Raw genomic sequence first — 7,693 nt, 5'->3', positions numbered from 1 at the left:
ACCACATCTTCCTTATCCATTCGTCCGTTGAAGGGCATCTTGGTTCTTTCCATAGTTTGGCGACCATGGCCATTGCTGCTATAAACATTGGGGTACAGATGGCCCTTCTTTTTACGACATCTGTATCTTTGGGGTAAATACCCAGGAGTGCAATTGCAGGGTCATAGGGAAGCTCTATTTTTCATTTCTGAGGAATCTCCACACTGTTCTCCAAAGAGGCTGCACCAACTTGCATTCCCACCAACAGTGTAAGAGGGTTCCCCTTTCTCCACATCCTCTCCAACACATGTTGTTTCCTGTTTTATTAATTTTGGCCATTCTAACTGGTGTAAGGTGATATCTCATTGTGGTTTTAATTTGAATCTCCCTGAGGGCTAATGATGATGAACATTTTTTCATGTGTCTGATAGCCATTTACACAAAGGTTTTAAATGAGGCAAGGAGACTATAAACGCGAAGGACTTATTTATTTTATTTATTTTTAAAAGAAGATTTCTTTGTTTTGGAGAGAGACAGCTTCCAGACAGGGGGAGGGACAGAGGGAGAGGAAGAAAGTCTCAAGCAGACTCCCCGCCGAGCATGGAGCCTGACATAGGGCTTGATTTCAGGACCCTGAGATTGTGACCTGAGCCAGAATCAAGAGTCAGATGTTTAAATGACCGAGCCACCCAGGCACCCTAAACTAAAAGGTTTAAGAATGCTGTAAGACCTGGAAGAAGGACATAGTGAGAAGGAAAAATCGAGAGCAGTGTAGCTGCCAATGACAATGATGTGGGGCCAGGCAGGAGAGAGAAATGTTGGGAATTATGGAGCCATAATAACTACTTTCCTGGGTCCTACCAATGTGCCAAGCACAGAGCTTTATGTGTCTACAGTGTCTTAAGTGACATGTACCACACAAGGAGACCAAGCATGGGCCAATTAGGCCATGTCCTAAAGGACACCCATCTGTTAGGGGTGGGATCCATGAAGCCATTCTTAATCGATGGAGCAGGACAGTTTTCTAAAAGGCTTGGCCAGTGACACCTGGTATAATGGGAAAAAGAATGGTAGTAGCCTAGTTTCTCGAGGCTAGCAACTCAAGCAGAAAAGGGAATGAGAAGGGGGACAGGAGTCCACTGACATCTCAGCAGGAAATGCAAGAGTGGGCTTCTTGTAAAACTGCTGGTGCCACCAAGGGCTTTACTGATAATCGAGACTATAGTGGGGTGTTCTGATTAGCCTACTGTACCATCCATGTGAATTTGGTGGAAAAACTTAGTAGGAGTGCTTGATTGTTCTGGGAGCTTAGGATTAAAGCATACTTATTGTGGATTGAATTATAAGAATGATGTTGCATCTAATAGAGATGGGTATGATAGATTTGTGTATTCAAGGTCCTTCCTTCTGAGGCAGGAAAATGCATGGAAGCCTCTCTGGTCCTGAGCTTGTGCAAAGAGCTGACGAGGCAGTAGGCTCACATGCTCTCTGTGTAGTCATTCATTTGTTTAGGGTTTCTGTGTGCCTGGCTGAGGTACTGAGGAGAAGTCAGTGATTACAACAGGGAGAAAAAAGCCCTCTGTCTTCATAGATCTTATGATGAGAAAGAACGAAACATTGATAAGTGGTAGGACAGAGTTCTGTGGGCCACTTGGTCATTGTGCACTCGCACGTGAGCTAACACTCACCTGTGCACTTTTCCCCTTTGTTCTGGGCCAGGGCTGCAGGATGAATTAGTTAATTAACATCGTGGAGTACTATTTGAAAGCTTCAGGCCTGACATTTGGGTTCAAAGAACCTCTGCTGGCTGATTGAAGTGGTTCAGTGCATGGGCTCAGGAACTGGAGGTACTAGATTACAAGAAGCAAGACAAGGCACTTAGTCTGTGCCTTGGTTTTCTCATCTCTAACATGGGATTTTGAGATTACTAATGAATTCATAGTGGCAAAACTCTTAGAATTGTGTCTGGCACAGAGTAAAATAGCCAACTTTATTAAAGTCAAATGTGAGAGGGCATATTTTGTATATGGTTCTGGGTTCAGACTCATTTTTTTTGGTCTGAAATGTATTGGTTTTTCAGCTGATGGGCTTATGAGTAGAAGGGCCGGTGAAATCAGGGCTGGTTTGGGTTCCGTGTAATATCAGAGGTGATAGTGTTAATTGAATCAGAGCTATACATTTCATTAAGGCCTTCTGGTGAAATATCTGAGTTATTAAAAAACATACCAAAAGAGTCTGTTTTAAAAAGGATACATAACAATAAAATGTTTTTCCTTTGAAATAGAGTGAAGTTCACCCTTTCCTCAAAATCACTATTAAGAGAGTCAGCACGCTAAAGTGCATGGATTTGCCTTCATATTGAGGCACCCAGGACCATTGTTTTAGATTGTCACATTGGCCATGAGCTTCCTATGCACCTGAACAAGACACGGAAGGAGGGCTCAACTAAAGACGGATGTTTTGCTGATCTGAGAGGTAATGACAATGACAGATGAGACCTCCTAGTGGACCATAGCAAGGGTTAGTGGCAGAAAATTGCATTGGCTCAGTGATTAAAGCAACATCAGCAGTCAGAAGACCGCAGCAGGGCAGGTGGCCTTGGTCTTCCTGCTGCCTCATCTGATCCATCTTGCGGGGTGATGAGTCTGAGATGTGTCTGCCAGGCCCACAAAACATGATCCTTCCCTGTTTCCTTTTTTTCCCCCCCCTGAGGATAAATGAGCAACAAGAAATTTGGAACATCCAGATTATTCAATGTCAGAGTTATTGCCAAAGCAGCACGCCCACTCTCCTTGGATGTTGAATGCAAGTTAAAATTACCTCTGGCAAAAGGTTCTGTGAAGGTCTTATTCATTCATTTTAATTCAGGAAAAATTAATGAGCACCTACTATGTACCAGGCACTGGGCTCCATGCCAGGGATATGAAGATGAATGAGATAATTTCTTGTCTTCAAGGAAGTCACAGTCAAATAGAAGAGGAGACTAAATGAGGACAATTGATGTTCCATCTTTTTTGTCTTAGGAATGGCCAAGGACCTAAATGCCAGGGCTATTATAGGGGAAATTGAGAAAACACTTAATCCAGCGATTTCGTTGATTGATGTTCTTATTTAACTACCCCACAGAGTACTAGGTAAGCAATTTATTTCAAAAGGTTCATCCTCAGCAGGAGAAAAATGTAAACAACAACAAAAAAATCCAAGAACAACATTTTCACAATTGGGTGTTACCATGTGGAATCCTAAATCTTGTTTCTAAATCATTGGATTGACAAGCAAGATAGGACTAAAGAACTCTCTGGGGAAATCAGAAGTGGACCTGGCAAAGTAAAAACAACAACAACAACAACAAAATGAAACAAAGACACCAGAGGCATTTACTTGAGCTTACTTAGAAGGAATCTCAATAATCATGTCACCAGCTTCTCTTGAGGGAAAGAGTCCAAAGTCTAGATTCCATAACTCAAAACGTGTGACCCAAGAATCCATAGATTATAGCATTCACATTCCAACCAAAGTCTTCCAATTTATTTTATTTTATTTTTTTTTTTTTAATTTTTTATTTTTTATAAACATATATTTTTTATATACATATATTTTTATCCCCAGGTCTGTGAATCACCAAAGTCTTCCAATTTAAAACAGAAAAAAAAAAATTGGGATATGCTATGCCTGCAGAAAAGTGCACACATGTGGAATGTATGGCCTGATGAGCATCAACAGATGGCTAATTATGAAACTACCACCATGGCATGATATGGAATATTTTCCAGCACCTGGCAGGCTTCCTTGTGCCTGCTTCTAATCAAATCACCTCACTGCACCAACATAACCACTACCCTAATTTCTATTGCCATAGGTTAATTTTGCATGCTCCTGGACTACATATAAATGGAATCATGTAGTTTGTCAACTGTTTGGCTTTTCCCCCTCAACATCCTGTCTGGGAGATTATCCATGCTGCTGTGTGTATCAGTAACAACTAAAATGCTGAACATCTTTTCATATGATGACCGGCCATTTGTATGTACTCTGTTGGGAGAGAGAGGGAGAGGGAGAGAGGGAGAGAGAGAATCTTAAGCAAGCTCCATGACCAGCCTGGAGTCTGATGCAGGGTTAGATCTTACAACCCTGAGATCATCACTTGAGCCAAAACCAAGAGTCAGACACTTAAGTGACTGAGCCACCCAGGTGCCCCTGTAGAAGTTTTTTAGACTGTTTGCAAACAAGACACTTGAGTCTTAATTGACTTCTTTTTTTCTATAAGTAGGTCAGTTTGTTTTCTGTGTCCCCTCCTCTGTTTTATTCATTCCTCTTAGGTTTCCCAAACTCTCAAAAGTAAGCTTCCCTGATGGTTCTCTATCTTTGTAGGACTAAAATTTTCTCCAAAAAAGCAAATTAATGCTTAGGTGTAATGACTAAAAGGTTTTTTTTTTTTTTTTTAAATTAACATATAATGTATTATTTGCGTCAGGGGGTACAGGTCTGTGAATCATCAGTCTTATAAAATTCACAGCATTCACACATTCAATAGTACATACACTCCCCAGTATCCATGACCCAGCCAACCTATCCCTCCCCCACCACCCCCCAGCAACGCTCAGTTTGTTTCCTAAGATTAAGAGTCTCCTATGGTTTGTCTCCCTCCTGATCCCATCTTGTTTCTTTTTTTCCCCTCCCTATCCCTCATGAACCCCCACCCTGCCTCTCAAATTCCTCATATCAGAGAGATCATATGATAATTGTCTTTCTCTTATTGACTTGTTTTGCTTAGCATAATACTCTCTAGTTCTATCCACATCGTTGCAAATGGCAAGATTTCAATTTTGATGGCTGCATAGTATTCCATTGTATATATATACCACATCTTCTTTATCCATTCATCTGTTGATGGACATCTAGGTTCTTTCCATAGTTTGGCTATTGCAGACATTACTGCTATAAATATTCAGGTGCATTTGCCCCTTCAGATTACTATATTTGTATCTTTAGGGTAAATACCCAGTAATATGATTGCTGGATCATAGGGTTGCTCTATTTTTAACTTTTTAAGAAACCTCCATACTGTTTTCCAGAGTGGCTGCACCAGCTTGCATTCCCACAAACAGTGTAGGAGGGTTCCCCTTTCCCTGCATCCTTGCCAACATCTGTCGTTTCCTGACTTGTTAATTTTAGCCATTCTGACTGGTGTGAGGTGGTATCTCACTGAGATGGTTTTGATTTGGATTTCCCTGATGCCAAGTGATGTGGAGCACTTTTTCATGTGTCTGTTGGCCATCTGGATATCTTCTTTGCAGAAATGTATGCTGATGTCCTCTGCCCATTTCTTGATTGGATTATTTGTTCTTTGGATGTTGAGTTTGATAAGTGTTTTATAGATTTTGGGTACTAGCCCTTTATCTGATATGTCATTTGCAAACATCTTAGTCCCATTCTATCAGTTGTCTTTTGATTTTGTTGACTGTTTCCTTTGCTGTGCAAAAGCTTTTGATCTTGATGAAGTCCCAGTAGTTCATTTTGGTCCTTGCTTCTCTTGCCTTTGGTGTTGTTTCTAGGAAGAGGTTGCTGCAGCTGAGGTTGAAGAGGTTCCTGTCTGTGTTCTCCTCAAGGATTTTGGTGGATTCCTTTCTCACGTTGAGGTCTTTCATCAATTTTGATCTGTTTTTGTGGGTGGTATAAGGAAATGGTCTAGATTCATTCTTCTGCATGTGGCTGTCCAATTTCCCAACACCATTTGTTGAAGAGACTGTCTTTTTTCCACTGGACATTCTTTCCTGTTTTGTTGAAGACTAGTTGACCATAGAATTGAGGGTCCATTTCTGGGCTCTCTATTCTGTTCCACTGATGTATGTGTCTGTTTTTGTACCAGTACCATACTGTCTTGATGATTACAGCTTCATAATAGAAATTGAAATCTGAAATAGTGATACCACCAACTTTGGTTTTCTTTTTCAACATTCCCCAGGCGATTTGGTGTCTTTTCTGTTTCCATATAAATGTTAGGATTATTTGTTCCTTTTCTTTGAAAAAAAATTGGCTGTATTTGGATAGGGTTGCATTCAATCTGTAGACATTTTACAGTATTTGCTCTTCCAATCCATGAGCATGGAACATTTTTCCATTTCTTTGTGCCTTTCTCTATTTCTTTCATGTTTTTTTCATACTTTCATGTTTTTCTTTCTCCATTTCTTTATAGTTTTCTGAGTATGGATTCTTTGCCTCTTTGGTTAGGTTTGTTTCTAGGTATCTTATGGTTTGGGTGCAATTGTAAATGGGATTGACTCCTTAATTTCTCTTTCTTCTGTCTTGCTGTTGGTGTATAGAAATGCAACTGATTTCTGTGCCTTGATTTTAAATCCTGACACTTTACTAAATTCCTGTATGAGTTCTAGCAGTTTTGGAGTGGTCTTTTGGGTTTTCCACATAAAGTATCATATCATCTGCAAAGGGTGATAACTTGACTTCTTTGCTGATTTGAATGCCTTTAATTTCTTTTTTTTTGTCTTATTGCTGAGGCTAGGACTTCTAGTACTATATGAATAGCAGTGGTGATAGTGGACATCCCTGCCATGTTCCTGACCTTAGGGGAATAGTTCTCAGTTTTTCTCCATTGAGAATGATAGATGGCTCTGATGATATTGAGGTATGTGCCCTCTGTCCCTACACTTTGAAGAGTTTTGATCAGGAAGGGATCCTGTAATTTGTCAAATGCCTTTTCAGCATCTATTGAGAGTATCATATGGTTCTTGTTCTTTCTTTTATTAATGTATTGTATCACATTGATTAATTTGTGGATGATGAACCAAACTTGCAGCCCAGGAATAAATCCCACTTTTTTGTGATGAATAATTCTTTTAATGTACTGTTAGATCCTATTGGCTAATATTTTGGTGAGAATTTTTGCATCTGTGTTCATCAAGAATATTGGTCTGTAATTCTCCTTTTTGAGGGTATCTTTGTCTAGTTTTGGGATCAAGGTAATTCTGGCGTCATAAAATGAGTTTGGATGTTTTCCTTCCATTTCTGTTTTCTGGGACAGTTTCAGGAGAATAGGTATTAATTCTTCTTCAAATATTTGGTAGAATTTCCCTGGGAAGCTGTCTGGCACTGGGTTCTTGTTTGTTGGGTTATTTTTGATGACTGCTTCAATCTCCTTACTGGTTATGGTCTGTTCAGGTTTTCTATTTCTTCCTGATTCAGTTTTAGTAGTTTATAGTCTCTAAGAATGCATCCATTTCTTCCAGATTGTCAGATTTGCTGGTGTATAATTGCTCATAATATGTTCTTATAATTATTTGTATTTCTTTTGTGTTGGATGTGATCTCTCTTCTTTTATTCATGATTTTATTAATTTGGGTCCTTTCTCTTTTCTTTTTGATAACTCTGGCCAGGGGTTTATCAATCTTTTTAATGCTTTCAAAGAACCAGCTCCTGATTTTGTTGATCTGTTCTACTGTTCTTTTGATTTCTATTTCATTGATTTCTGCTCTGATCTTTATTATTTCTCTTCTCCTGCTGGGTTTAGGCTTTCTTTGCTGTCCTTTCTCCAGCTCCTTTAGATGTAGGGTTAGGTTGTGTATTTGAGACCTTTCTTAGTTCTTGAGAAAGGCTTGTGTCACTCTGTATTTTCCCCTCAGGACTGCCTTTGCTGTGTCCCACAGATTTTGAACCGTTGTGTTTTTCATTTTCATGAATTTTATCAATTCCTCTTTAA

This window comes from Mustela lutreola, chromosome 2 (genome assembly GCF_030435805.1).
Source record: "Mustela lutreola isolate mMusLut2 chromosome 2, mMusLut2.pri, whole genome shotgun sequence".
In the NCBI taxonomy this organism is placed as follows: domain Eukaryota; kingdom Metazoa; phylum Chordata; class Mammalia; order Carnivora; family Mustelidae; genus Mustela; species Mustela lutreola.
The sequence above is the reverse complement of the archived record's forward strand: the minus strand, read 5'-3'. Positions refer to the sequence as shown.